Source organism: Dermacentor albipictus, chromosome 10 (assembly GCF_038994185.2).
Source record: "Dermacentor albipictus isolate Rhodes 1998 colony chromosome 10, USDA_Dalb.pri_finalv2, whole genome shotgun sequence".
Taxonomy (NCBI): Eukaryota; Metazoa; Arthropoda; class Arachnida; order Ixodida; family Ixodidae; genus Dermacentor; species Dermacentor albipictus.
Window position 1 is genome coordinate 10,239,938 of NC_091830.1, and position 13,508 is coordinate 10,253,445.

The following is a 13,508-nucleotide window of genomic DNA, read 5'->3' on the forward strand; positions in this document are numbered from 1 at the left end:
CACGCACGCACGCACGCACGCACACACGCGCGCACGCACGCACGCACGCACACACACACACACACACACACGCACACACACACACACACACACTACATTCAGCTCTGAACAGTGGGCGGTCGACGCAGTCGCATTTACATGACTTGTAGCGAGTAGCACATCCCTCGATGTCCGTTAAGCAAAGTTGGACACGGCGACGCCACATCGCGGTTCGGAGAACTTCGCTGCCGAGGCGCTAGGCCACTTCGACATTTCAATTGTCACCCCCGCCGAGTACTCAAGGAAGTACGGGTCACACAACGCAGATTCTGTACTGCCAGAGCTCACCAACGCCAAAACTGCACTGCCGCACCACCTCTACTCTCGGCTTTCCGCCAAGTAACACAGAACCTACAACCAACACACAAGCAACGCAAGCACAATCACATAAGCAACGTTGAACAATGCGCGGTCCGCGTGGGTCAGAAACGATCACGCCGAGGACGAACATGCCACGGCGTCGCTCGGCGCTACTCGGCGCCACACTTCGCGTATTCTCAAAAATCCCTAAACGATCCGGTCCCTAGGCACCTAGGATCAGGTCACGTGAGGCATTTTGACAACCATTAGTAAGTGCAGCGGGGCGTGGCACTTCCGGAGGCGCCGGACGTTTGTGCGCATGTGCGAGTAATAGCAGGTGCGAGAGAGATGTAGGGGCTTTTGCTTCTTGAATGTGACTGTGCCTAGGCACTATGGAGGAGAAGTTTATTAGCGCGTGTTGTATGCGTGTGTCCCTAGACGACCGCTTGACAAAGCTCTCGAACCCATTTAGCAACATTGACAAAGCCGACACGAGAAAAAAAAAGAAAAAAAATTAAGCAATATTAAAGCACAATATGTGTAGTGCAATGAAGTATCTCGGACATTGCGAGCGCAAGGGTTGTGTAGATGTTTATACAATGAAATATGGAACTCCAAATGCATTTATAACATGTAGTAAATACACAGTACGAAATATATTTGGATTAACGTTAAAAAGTATAATATTATAATAATAAAAGAAAATTCAAATGCTCTAGAAGATAAGGTCAACAAGAAATAAGTCATAAAGAAGTCTCGGATAGCAGAAAATGACGTATTTTTTAGAATTCAGTGTTTAAGCTTTTAAGCAATATGTAATATTGTGAAACCATAGTTACTTCTACTACGAGGTAATGTATAAGTATGCAGTTTTTTAGTTTCACAGGGCGTAATACGCGTGGTGAGTTTTACAATGCTATTAAGGAAGCGATCATTCTTTTGCAATCGTTTTTACACAACAACATGCAAACCTGTGTTGAAACAATTTATTTACACCAGCAATTTTATATTTTAGGCGTAGGGGATGTCTTGGGGCATCCTATGAGTTATCAGCAATTATCTCGAGCATTTTTTTTCCGAAGAAGAAATACATTTGAACATTCATAACGGTGGTGTTTCCCCTGACTAAAAAGCAGTAATTTAGGTATGAGTAAAAGAAAGCGTAGTGCAAACTTAGCTTAGCCTCGACGGGTAAACTACGTCTGTTGCGCGAAAAAATTATGATAAATCCGGAAAGGGTGATGCAAGGTTTATTTATGTGAGCCTCCCATGTGATAGTACTAATAAACTACACCAAGAGACGTAAATTCATCAACATAATCAATAATACCATCATTTAAGACTAAAGGTGGTGGATTTGATGGGAACTTGTTCGGGTGAAAAATCATTACCTTTGTTTTGCCTTCGTAAATTTTAGTGGATTCCACAATGACCATTTCGCCATTAATGAAAGAACCCGATTGGCAGTGCCAGTCATTTTCAGAATGTTATCGGACGAAAAAAAACAGGGACGTATCATCTGTATGCATAATGAACTTTGCTCTTTAGTGATAATAATAATGTCATTGACATAAATAATTAAGAATAGAGGTCCCAATAAACTGCCGTGCGGGACACCATTTTTGATTTGCAGGACTTCAGACGAATAGTTGCCAAAACTACGTACTGGAAACGCGAGTTTAAGCATGATTTATATACATTAAGGGCACGTCCCCGTACACTATAGTGTTCTAGTTCTGCGAAACGAACGTCATGGCTGAGCGCAGGGAATGCCTTGCTGAAGCCTACAAGTATGCCTAATGTGAGTAGTTTGGATCCAAAGTTATTTAATATAATTTCTTTTTGTCCAAGCAGTGCGTGTTCTGTTGATCTAATCCGTGTAAAACCATACTGATGGTCAGTAATTACAGAGTGCTTTAGAAAAAAAAAAACGTGCAGACGGCAGCGAATTTGTTCCTGACTCTGAGAAATCTGGAAGGGTCGATATAGGCCTCATAGTTACTCAAGATATTCCTATCGTCTTTCCTGTAAACGGCTGCAAAACTCTTGCTAGCTGCATATCAGTGGGGAAATTGTCTTGTGGTCAGTATAGTGTTAAATATATGTGTTAGGCATGGGATGACCAAGGTTAACACATATTTTACCGGCCTGTTTTGGAGATTAAATGCGTCTAAGCTAGAGCTAACGCGTAAAGCATTAAAGGTTACCGTGAATAGGGCGGTAGATAACCGAAAAAAAATTGGCAGTGGCTTAGCTCGGCTATACCAGGTTATACGTAGCAAAAGCTAAGGCATATAGCACGGTTAGCCTCGGTTAATCTTCATTGCATGTCCAGGTTAGTCTGGTTGTCTAGCTATGTTGCGGCGTTTAGCCAGTCGTTCGGCGCGATGTTCGTCTCTTTCCTGGGCGATTCGTTTCCTCGTCATCTCGTTCCGATGTCGATTCCAGGCCTCCTCTTGCTTATCAGAATTGTCGCCGTCTATACTGCCACCTCAACTGTGGTTGCGGTGCACGCGAGCTCTCCTTTTCAATCCTCCGACATGTTATCACGCGTGCAACGATGCTGGCGAAGCGAGTGGAGGCGAGTGCAATGACGAGGACCGCGGGTAACGTCATGTGCCTCATCGGAGCACGGCCACTTTGCACAAAATCGACCACTTTGCACAGCAAGCATTTTGATGTTGCTGTTACTGAAGCAGTCTTCTGACAGCAGAACGCGTGCGCAGCATTCTTTCGCAAGCAACGCGACGGCTATGCAGCGCTTTGCAGCACGACCCCGGGTTTCGCATGACCCCAGAATCATGACTATATTACCTCTCTGATAGCAAAACAATGTCAAAAGGGGTGTTGAACCTAGATAAAAACGAAGCGAGCTGTTCAGCTTTATTCATTCTTTCGCAAACAGAATCGTCGGGTTCTGATAGCGAAAGCGCCGCAGGGGCGAGACAGTCTGTTCGACACAGCGGTCGCCAAATGGGGCGTTAAGGCTGTTTCACATGGCGCGACTGGGGCGAAAGAAATCGTTCTGCCGCGCGCATCGCAGAGCCATTTTCTTTCGCTGACAGCTTTCGCATGCGTTTGCGGCAGCGCGATATCCGTCGCAGCGATGCGCAAGGTTGCCTCCTGCTCACGAAGTATCCGTGCCTGCATCGTTAAATAAAAACAACATGGAAACTAGTCAAATATTCGAATTTTCCTATTTTTATTTGATGATAGAAAAGGCACACCATTTGTAACGTTTAAAAGCGTTGAGACTTTACGACAGCTTGCAGACACGGTGAGTGAGGCGCTGCACAACACCGCAAGTATGAGCGTGGGCATGGCGTGCGGCGTCGGTGGGGTGGTTCCGTTTAGTTTCGTTGTTACTATGGAAGCCGCAACTTTTTTCCCTGGATGAGTATTTGCTTTTGCAGAACCACAAACTACCGTTGAGTGCGCATTTATATAAGCAGCTGGCGCAATTTGTAGCGATGAAGAGGTTGACGACGCGGCGCTCAAATAGGTACGTGCCTTATGTCGAAGCGGGGTCCGTCTCCCGACCTGGATAGCGTGCAGCTTCCGCTTTCAAACGAATCATGTAAGCGGAAGAAAAAAAAATGTTCATGAAGCTCCTAAGCCGCAAACGCCCACCAACCACAGCTAGAACTGACGCGCGACATTGCTCCACAGCGCTACCAACGCGCGGTAAAACACACATTGCCCCTCCCACATCGCGCCGATCGCTGCGACTGAGCGACCGTGCGGCCAACTTGTTGGAATCCAGTCGCGGAGAGCCCACGACGTCGCGGCGGTCACTGAGCGACGGAATTGGCTGTGTCGCTCACTGAAAATCGAGCCATGTGAAACAGCCTTTAGCGAGCGTGGCTTCACCTGTTTCACCATACCGGCAGCCAGCGTCCGAGCTTAAACAAACTCGACCCCACTCCGCAATGCTGGCGCGTCTAGGGACACACGCATACAACACGTGCTAATAAACTTCTCCTCCGTAGTGCCTAGGCACAGTCATATTCAAGGAGAAAAAGCCCCTACATCTTCTCTCTCGCAGCCGCTCTTACTCGCACATGCGCACAGACGTCCGGCGCCTCCGGAAGTGCCACGCCCCGCTGCACTTACTAGCAATTGTAAAGTCGCCTTCAAGACACCTGCAACTCGAGCACGTGCTGCGGCATCCAAGATCGCCATAGCATCTGTTGCTTTCTCTGAGGCTCGCAAGAACGCTCGGCACCAGAAGCCCCCGCATATCGGTGCTATCGACGCGCCGGCAGCAAAACGCCTTGAACTTCGTAACGTAGCGACACTTCCCTCCTCCGCCTTCCTTTCTCCTCGTTTCTCCTCTCTTTCACGCTCCCTCCTCGATCGTGGCGCCACCTACACTGCTCGAGCGTAGCAACGGCGCCAACATGCGCTCCTCGTCACTCCGTAGACGCTTCTCGAGCAAAAATCGCGCTGAAGCAAGGCGCGAGGGCCCACGTGATGCTATTAGGCCAATAGCGACGCGGCGGCGGCTTCGGCCAGAGTGCGCGAGGAGGAGGTGGCATTCTTCAAAGTGTGGCAGTACTTTATGAAGTTTAAGGGGTTTTAGCCAGCGGTAAGCTCTAGCCAGCGGTAACCAGGAGTAGCCGGCGGAAACATTCGGCCGCCGCGGCCACCGTCTTCGGAAGTTGCAAAGGCAACGAGTGCTGCCGCACCGAACTTATGCAAAACCAAGGGAACCGCCACTACAATGGGAAAGCTAGCGGCGGGCATTCGCCTATATATAGCAGTGCTGAAGCAAATGCAAGCGGCCCGCGACCTTACAGACCGGGCCGCTTTTACATATGGTGTTGATTCTGCTGGATTGGAGAACTTACTGAGAGATACGCTCATTACATACAATGAAATTACAAAACATTACTACATGGGAAAGAGGGAGTTTCCACCCACTCACTATACGCTAAACAGAGCAAAAGCAGTTACACTTAGGTAATTACAAACAGTCTTATTATTCACCTGCACAAATAAAGGAATGGTATGACATTGCCGACTTGAATATTACGTGCAAATCATGCAAAAAGGAGATATGCACACTTGAACATCTGCTCTGGTAGTGTGGGCTGCTCGGCCCTGACATTTCCCCGAATTCCCTTTTAGGAATGATCAGATCTCCAGATCATATCCAGATCATATCCTTCAAGTCCTGGCTGTCCAGTCGGCCCGTGATAGGGCTAGGAGGCTTGACCTCCCGGTCCCAATATGAAACTAGCCAGGCAGGTGGCAGCACCTTGTACAGGACAAGAATAAAGTGTTTTCCTCCTCCTCTTTCTCCTCAGTAGGCTTGATGAACTTCGGCCAGTGCCTCCCCTGAAATATTTTTCGAGGGATGCACACGCTTCGCCGGAGATAGGGAGGATGGAGGCCTACTGCGTGCGCAGAAAATTTTTGGGGGGAGGGCACAGGCCCTGTGTGCCAGTCTTGAAGTATAAACCCCATGCAAGCGATCTTGCGCGAGACAGCGACAAGCGACGCGATTGAGATGGCTGTCGCTTTCGCTCGTCGCCTACCAGTCGTACCCCATAGGGGCGAGGACTTCCCGGTATTGTCTTCCCGGTATTGTCGGTATGAGGGCAGCAAATAGGCGCGGGAACTGGCGTGACACGTGCTATATAAAGTTGATGTGTTTTACTGTAAAGAGCAGCATAAATTTCTGAAGTTGTTGCTGTAGGTTCTTTATGTCGCACGTATCAAAATTTAGTCGCCGACGCTCACAAAATCGCTCTCATGGGGTTTGGACTTTAGGCGGCGCTACTTTTCGGCGATACTGTCCTCCAGACCTTCCGGCTTTGTCACTTTCAGTGCGCGCTTGTTGGTTGATTGAGCAAAACCGGATGAGCTGATTGACTGCATGGTTGAGCACTGCGTCAACTAGCAACCTGACGCATAGCCAGGATTATTTTTCGGGAGAGGGGGGCGGCTAAGGTTCTAATATTCTCTGTTAAATTTTCCATGTTTGGTGCATAATAATACTACTATGACATTGAGCAGGCCCTTGGTCTGCCTGAAGGCGTGTACCATCCTGTACTTGTCTGGGCTAGGCGTTCGAAGGATATGAGGTTTTGTTCATAGTGGACGGGCCAAGCACAAAAGGGAGCACGGCGCCCGCCGCAAAAATTTCGCGGGAAGGGCTGAAGCTCGGCCAGTACCCCCCGCCCCCTGGCTACGCCACTGTCAACTACGTCAAGCGAAAGGGATGCATATTGGCCTAAAGGGCTTGCTTCAAGTCATGTCGAGGATGGTGCATCGAAGGACTATTCCCATAAACGTGTTTTTTAAATGCTTTTAAAAGCTAGAACTTGTTTATGCCACTGCGGTGTGGGAAGCGTGAGATCTGTCTCTTCATGGTATATGTGCCAACGCCGTTCATCATGCAGGGCCAGAGGCTTAGCCAGAAATTTCGTTCAGGGGGTAATTTGTCGATGGATCATGGCCCTGTGTGGGAGACGCCCGCTGCGCGCTGAGGCGCGTCCTACGGGACCTTTAATATAGTTTATTCAATCTAAATAGATAAATAATAACTGCATTGCCACAGGCAAAGACGCTGTAAACGAATCCTTGAACGCTGTGCACTGTCAAGACAAGTAAAATATGTATTTTTATGTGAAAGAATATACTTCTATATGTCCCAAAAATTTGCCCGTAATAACTGATAATAATGTTTCCTTGTTTTTGTCTATTCAGTAAGTCAAGAAAATATCACAGGAACTTAAGAACTATGTTAGTTCGAAACCACCAAAGCAGTGCATGCTGCTGATATCAAAAATGTAAAGGTAAGGAAATGAACAAGTTGAGGTCAAATATTTTAGTGAAATTTTGTCATTCAAGAACCTTCTTTACATTTCTGTAAATATACAACGGCCAGGGAAATATCTCAATGACGCTGTTCTTTGTTCCAACGTATTGCGCAGGAGCAGTTGTCACCGGTCGTGTATTGTGAGTAACTGCACCGAAATTATAGTCTCAACAGAGAACATATATAAAAAGCAGCAGTTCTGCAAAGTACACGAGGGCGAGACAAACGAAAGTGAGCCAAAGCGAATATATGACAATTGGGGTATTATATTTAAATGTAGCCGCCGTGGTCATTTAGGCATTTGTACCACTGACTAACCAGTTGCGCTATTCCCCTCTCATAAAACTCTTTGGGTCGCTGCTTCAAAAAGTCTCTAACTGACTCTTTCATGTCCTCGTCCGACACGAATCACGTTTCCTTGAGCAGTTTTTTTCTCAATTGCCCCAAAATGTGGAAGTCCCAAGGCGACAGGTCTGGGCTGTATGGCGGATGTTGCAGCGTTTCCAACTTGAACTTTGCCAGTTTTGTGTTAACCACATTAGTGATGTGGGGACCGGCATTGTCATGGAGGAAGATGACCCAATACGTCAATTTTCTACGTCGTTTGTTCTCAACTACGACACGCACTCTATTTGGCATTTCACAATACCCGAAACGATTGAGAGTGTCTCCAAGTTTAGCAAATTAGATCAGTAATAGCTCCTGACGATCGAAAAAAAAGTCAACAACACCTTTCCGGCGCAAATAGCGGCCTCTGCTTACTTTGGGGTGGTGAATTAGAATGTTTCCACTGTAAACTTTGCCATAGTGTTTAAGGCTCTTAGCAGGGGCACCATGATTCGTCCCCGGTCACAACTGCAGACGAGAAGTCGTCACCCTCATTGTGATACCGGATCAGATGAGTCAAGGCAGCGCCGAACCTCTCCGCCTTCTGGCCGTGGTTCAAAATCTTGAGCAGCCATTTCGCACGCAAGAGCCGATAACCGAGATGTTCATGAATTATGGCGTGAAACGAACCATGACTGATGTTCACACACTCTACAAGTTCATCCATGCTTATCCTCCGTTCTTGTCTAATGAGCTCATTGGCCTTCGCAATTGTGTTGGGGTTGATTGCATGGTGCCTTTGGCTCGGTCTTGGATCATCTTTGCAACTTTCCCGCCATTTTTTCATCCATTTCTCCAAGTCTTCACAGTGGCCAATGAAATGCAATGTTCAATCTAAAAGGTAGCCACACGGCTATTAATTTCTTTTTGGGAAACACCTTCAGCTGTCGAAAACCTCACGACACCACGCTGTTCAAATTTTGGAGCGACAATTATGTCACGCAACCATGTTCAACCCAGTGTATGAGAGCATTAAAGAACATTTATACTCACACCTGCGTGTCATTTTTTAAATGAGAGAAGCCTGTGTACTATGCGCATACCTCGCAGATAATGAAGTGAACCATTGTTGTGAGGGATGGGATGACTCACTTTCAGTTGACTCACTCTCATACATTAAAAATGCGAAGATACGATGGAATGTGCAATGCGAAGCTACAGCTTGATAAAGGGCAAAAGAGTCACTGGAAACAAAGTTCACTACACGTAAACGGAAAACCTCGCAACAAGAAAATCGAATATACGTATAAGTCTCCAATAAATCTAGGTATCTAAGAAAAAGTCACTGTACATAATGCGTCAGACAAAGCAAATAGACATGCTGCGAAATCACAGATTCACACATCACATAACGTTAAGGTCCGCCCCCCCCCCCTCCTTCCTCTCCTCCTGATAATGGCGCGCGACGGAAGGCGGCGTGCTTCCTTCCCGCTTTTCTCCCTTGCGCACACAAGATTGAGCCACCATCGGTGCCCCCATGCGACCCCCCTCCCCCCCAAGCTTTCACTCAATCGCACATACAGCATGCGGCGGACGGTCACGATGTTATTGCCCTTGGACTTCATACGGAACATGAGGGAGACCGTGACGGCAGAAATGCGCCTGGCGTGTCCAAATAATTGCTATCGCAAAAATATCATAAGAGTATCCGGCAACTGAAGCGTCCCATGGAACATTACTTTCCGCAGAAGAAGAAGTAACAAAATCGAACTTTCACTATGCGACAATTCGCTGCGCCACAACAATGTCCTTTTTCATTTTATGGGGCGGGAGCACCGAAATGAAAAAAGAAACGCGAAAGAAAGCATGGTGGCTACAATATAATGCCTACTTTGGGCACCTACCGAAGAGAATATTGAAGAAAACGTTAGACACTTGGTTCACAGAGAACCATACACATACTGCTCAGTATCCTACACTGGCGAGACAAGACTTTCCGGAGAGGTTGCGCTCAAGCAAAACCGTTGAAATCCGTCGAGTGCACAGTGATGGCGGAAAACGAGCGTGTCTGCCAGCCAAAAAGCGTTGAAAACTCTGCCAGGCGAAAATCCGTGCAGCCAGAGAAAAACGAACGCGCACCGAATTACGCGCGTGGTGGTCGAGGTAACACGAGAAAAACGCGTGTGCTTTGGCTGGCGCTGGCAGCCAGCGGGTAGCGAGAATAAGAAAATGAAAAGGCTCATCTCATCCGCTTCGGCACAACGCTTAATCTCATCAGACCTCGTTGCGTGCTTTGTCAACTTTATATCATAAGAAGCCAACAAACACTGACACGGAGGACAACATAGCGGATATGATCATCATCATCATCATCAGCCTAGTTACGCCCACTGCAGGGCAAAGGCCTCTCCCATACTTCTCCAACTACCCCGGTCATGTACTAATTGTGGCCATGTTGTCCCTGCAAACGTCTTAATGTCATCCGCCCACCTAACTTTCTGCCGCCCCCTGCTACGCTTCCCTTCCCTTGGAATCCAGTCCGTAACCCTTAATGACTATCGGTTATCTTCCCTCCTCATTACATGTCCGGCCCATGCCAATTTCTTTTTCTTGATTTCAACTAAGATGTCATTTACCCGCGTTTGTTGCCTCACCCAATCTGCTCATTTCTTATCCCTTAACGTTACACCGATCATTCTTCTTTCCATAGCTCGTTGCATCGCCCTCAATTTCAGCAGAACCCTTTTCGTAAGCCTCCAGGTTTCTGCCCCATATGTGAGAACTGGTAACACACAGGTGTTATACACTTTCCTTCTGAGGGATAGTGGCAACCTGCTGTTCATGATTTGAGAATGCCTGCCAAACGCACCCCAGCCCAGTCTTATTCTTCTGGTTATTTCAGTCTCATGATCCGGATCCGTGGTCACTACCTGTCCTAAGTAGATGTATTCCCTTACCACTTCCAGTGCCTCGCTACCTATCGTAAACTGCTGTTCTCTTCCGAGACTGTTAAACATTACTTTCGTTTTCTGCAGATTAATTTTCAGACCCACCCTTCTGCTTTGCCTCTCCAGGTCAGTGAGCATGCATTGTAATTGGTCTCCTGAGTTACTAAGCAAGGCAATATCATCAGCGAATCGCAAGTTGCTAAGGTATTCTCTATCAACTTTTATCCCCCATTCTTCCCACTCCAGGTCTCTGAATACCTCCTGTAAACATGCGGTGAATAGCATTGGAGAGATCGTATCTCCCTGTCTGACGCCTTTCTTTATTGGGATTTTGTTGCTTTCTTTGTGGAGGACTACGGTGGCTGTCGAGCCGCTATAGATATCTTCCAGTATTTCTACATATGGCTCATCTACACCCTGATTCCGTAATGCCTCCATGACTGCTGAGGTTTCGACTGAATCAAATGCTTTCTCGTAATCAATGAAAGCTATATATAAGAGTTGGTTATATTCTGCACATTTTGCTATCACCTGATTGATAGTGTGAATATGGTCTATTGCTGAGTAACCTTTACGGAATCCTGCCTGGTCCTTTGGTTCACAGAAGTCTAAGGTGTTCCTGATTCTATTTGCGATTACCTTAGTAAATACTTTGTAGGCAACGGACAGTAAGCTGATCGGTCTAAACTTTTTCAAGTCTTTAGCGTCCCCTTTCTTATGGATTAGGATTATGTTAGCGTTCTTCCAAGATTCCGGTATGCTCGAGGTTATGAGGCATTGCGTATACAGGGTGGCCAGTTTCTCTAGAACAATCTGACCACCATCCTTCAACAAATCTGCTGTTACCTGATCCTCCCCAGCTGCCTTCTCCCTTTGCGTAGCTCCTAAGGCTTTCTTTACTTCTTCTGGCGTTACCTGCTGGATTTCGAATTCATCTAGGCTATTCTCTCTTCCAAGATCGTCGTGGGTGCCACTGGTACTATATAAATCTCTGTAGAACTCCTCAGCCACTTGAACTATCTCATCCATATTAGTAACGATATTGCCGGCTTTGTCTCTCAGCGCACACATCTGATTCTTGCCTATTCCTAGTTTCTTCTTCACTGTTTTTAGGCTTCCTCCGTTCCTGAGAGCCTGTTCAATTCTATCCATATTATAGTTCCTGATGTCCGCTGTCTTACGCTTGTTGATTAACTTCGAAAGTTCTGCCAGTTCTATTCTAGCTGTAGGGTTAGAGGCTTTCATACATTGGCGTTTCTTGATCAGATCTTTTGTCTCCTGCGATAGCTTACTGGTTTCCTGTCTAACGGCGTTACCACCGACTTCTATTGCGCACTCCTTAATGATGCCCATGAGATTGTCGTCCATTGCTTCAACTATAAGGTCCTCTTCCTGAGTTAAAGCCGAATACCTGTTCTGTAGCTTGATCCTGAATTCCTCTAGTTTCCCCCTTACCGCTAACTCATTGATTGGCTTCTTGTGTACCAGTTTCTTCCGTTCCCTCCTCAAGTCTAGGCTAATTCGAGTTCTTACCATCCTATGGTCACTGCAGCGTACTTTGCCGAGCGCGTCTACATCTTGTATGATGCCAGGGTTCGCGCAGAGTATGAAGTCGATTTCATTTCTAGTCTCACCATTCGGGCTCCTCCACGCCCACTTTCGACTAACCCGCTTGCGGAAAAAGGTATTCATTATCCGCATATTATTCTGTTCTGCAAACTCTACTAATAACTCTCCTCTGCTATTCCTAGAGCCTATGCCATATTCCCCCACTGACTTGTCTCCAGCCTGCTTCTTGCCTACCCTGGCATTGAAGTCGCCCATCAGTATAGTGTATTTTGTTTTGACTTTACCCATCGCCGATTCCACGTCTTCATAAAAGCTTTCGACTTCCTGGTCATCATGACTGCATGTAGGGGCATAGACTTGTACCACCTTCAATTTGTACCTCTTATTAAGTTTCACAACAAGACCTGCCACCCTCTGGTTAATGCTATAGAATTACTGTATGTTACCAGCTATTTCCTTATTAATCAGGAATCCGACTCCTAGTTCTCGTCTCTCCGCTAAGCCCCGGTAGCACAGTACGTGCCCGCTTTTTAGCACTGTATATGCTTCTTTTGTCCTCCTAACCTCACTGAGCCCTATTATATCCCATTTACTACCCTCTATTTCCTCCAATAACACTGCTAGACTCGCCTCACTAGATAACGTTCTAACGTTAAACGTTGCGAGGTTCAGATTCCAATGGCGGCCTGTCCGGAGCCAGGTATTCTTAGCACCCTCTGCAGCGTCACAGATCTGACCGCCGCCGTGGTCAGTTGCTTCGCGGCTGCTGGGGACTGAGGGCCGGGGTTTGATTGTTGTCTTCATATGGGAGGTTGTGGCCAAGTACTGCACCAGGGTGGCCAATCCTGCTCTGGTGAGAGAGTGCGTTACCGGTTCTGGTCGCCGGGATCAGGCCGCACTCCAGGCCTGTTTGTGCAATTTTCTCAACACACGGTTTTTTGTATTTTCCGGTGGAGAATTGCGGGGCACCGGGATTTGAACCACGTTCCTCTTGCACGGGAGACGGATACTCTACCGTCCCCGCAGTAGTTAAATTAAAAAATTAAAGTATGGGGTTTTACGTGAGAAAACCACTTTCTGATTATGAGGCACGCCGTAGTGGGGGACTCCGGAAATTTCGACCACCTGGGGTTCTTTAACGTGCACCTAATTCTAAGTACACGGGTGTTTTCGCATTTCGCCCCCATCGAAATGCGGCCGCCGTGGCCGGGATCCGATCCCGCGCCCTCGTGCTCAGCAGTCTAACACCATAGCCACTGAGCAACCATGGCGGGTCCCGCAGGAGTTGTACGCCTCATTTAACCTACAGTGGTGCCCTATTTGATCAGTCAAGGTTGACCAATCTGAGCTCGGTTATACCGGACGGGTGGCACTCGGCTAGAGAACCTGGTATTTATGACTTGCACATGTGTCGCCATACCTAACTGAGGATGTATATAATTTTTTAGGAGGGTTCCCGTACAGTCATAAAATAAAGGAAAAGACATTAAAAAGAAAGA

The 13,508-nt window shown here is 47.2% G+C and overlaps 1 protein-coding gene across 6 annotated transcripts in view; it reads right to left on the reverse strand.

Annotated features, from left to right (window-relative positions):
- LOC135917913 (atlastin-3-like) overlaps positions 1-13,508 on the reverse strand; it is a 161,548-nt gene that overhangs the window by 94,934 nt on the left and 53,106 nt on the right. The window lies entirely within an intron of this gene.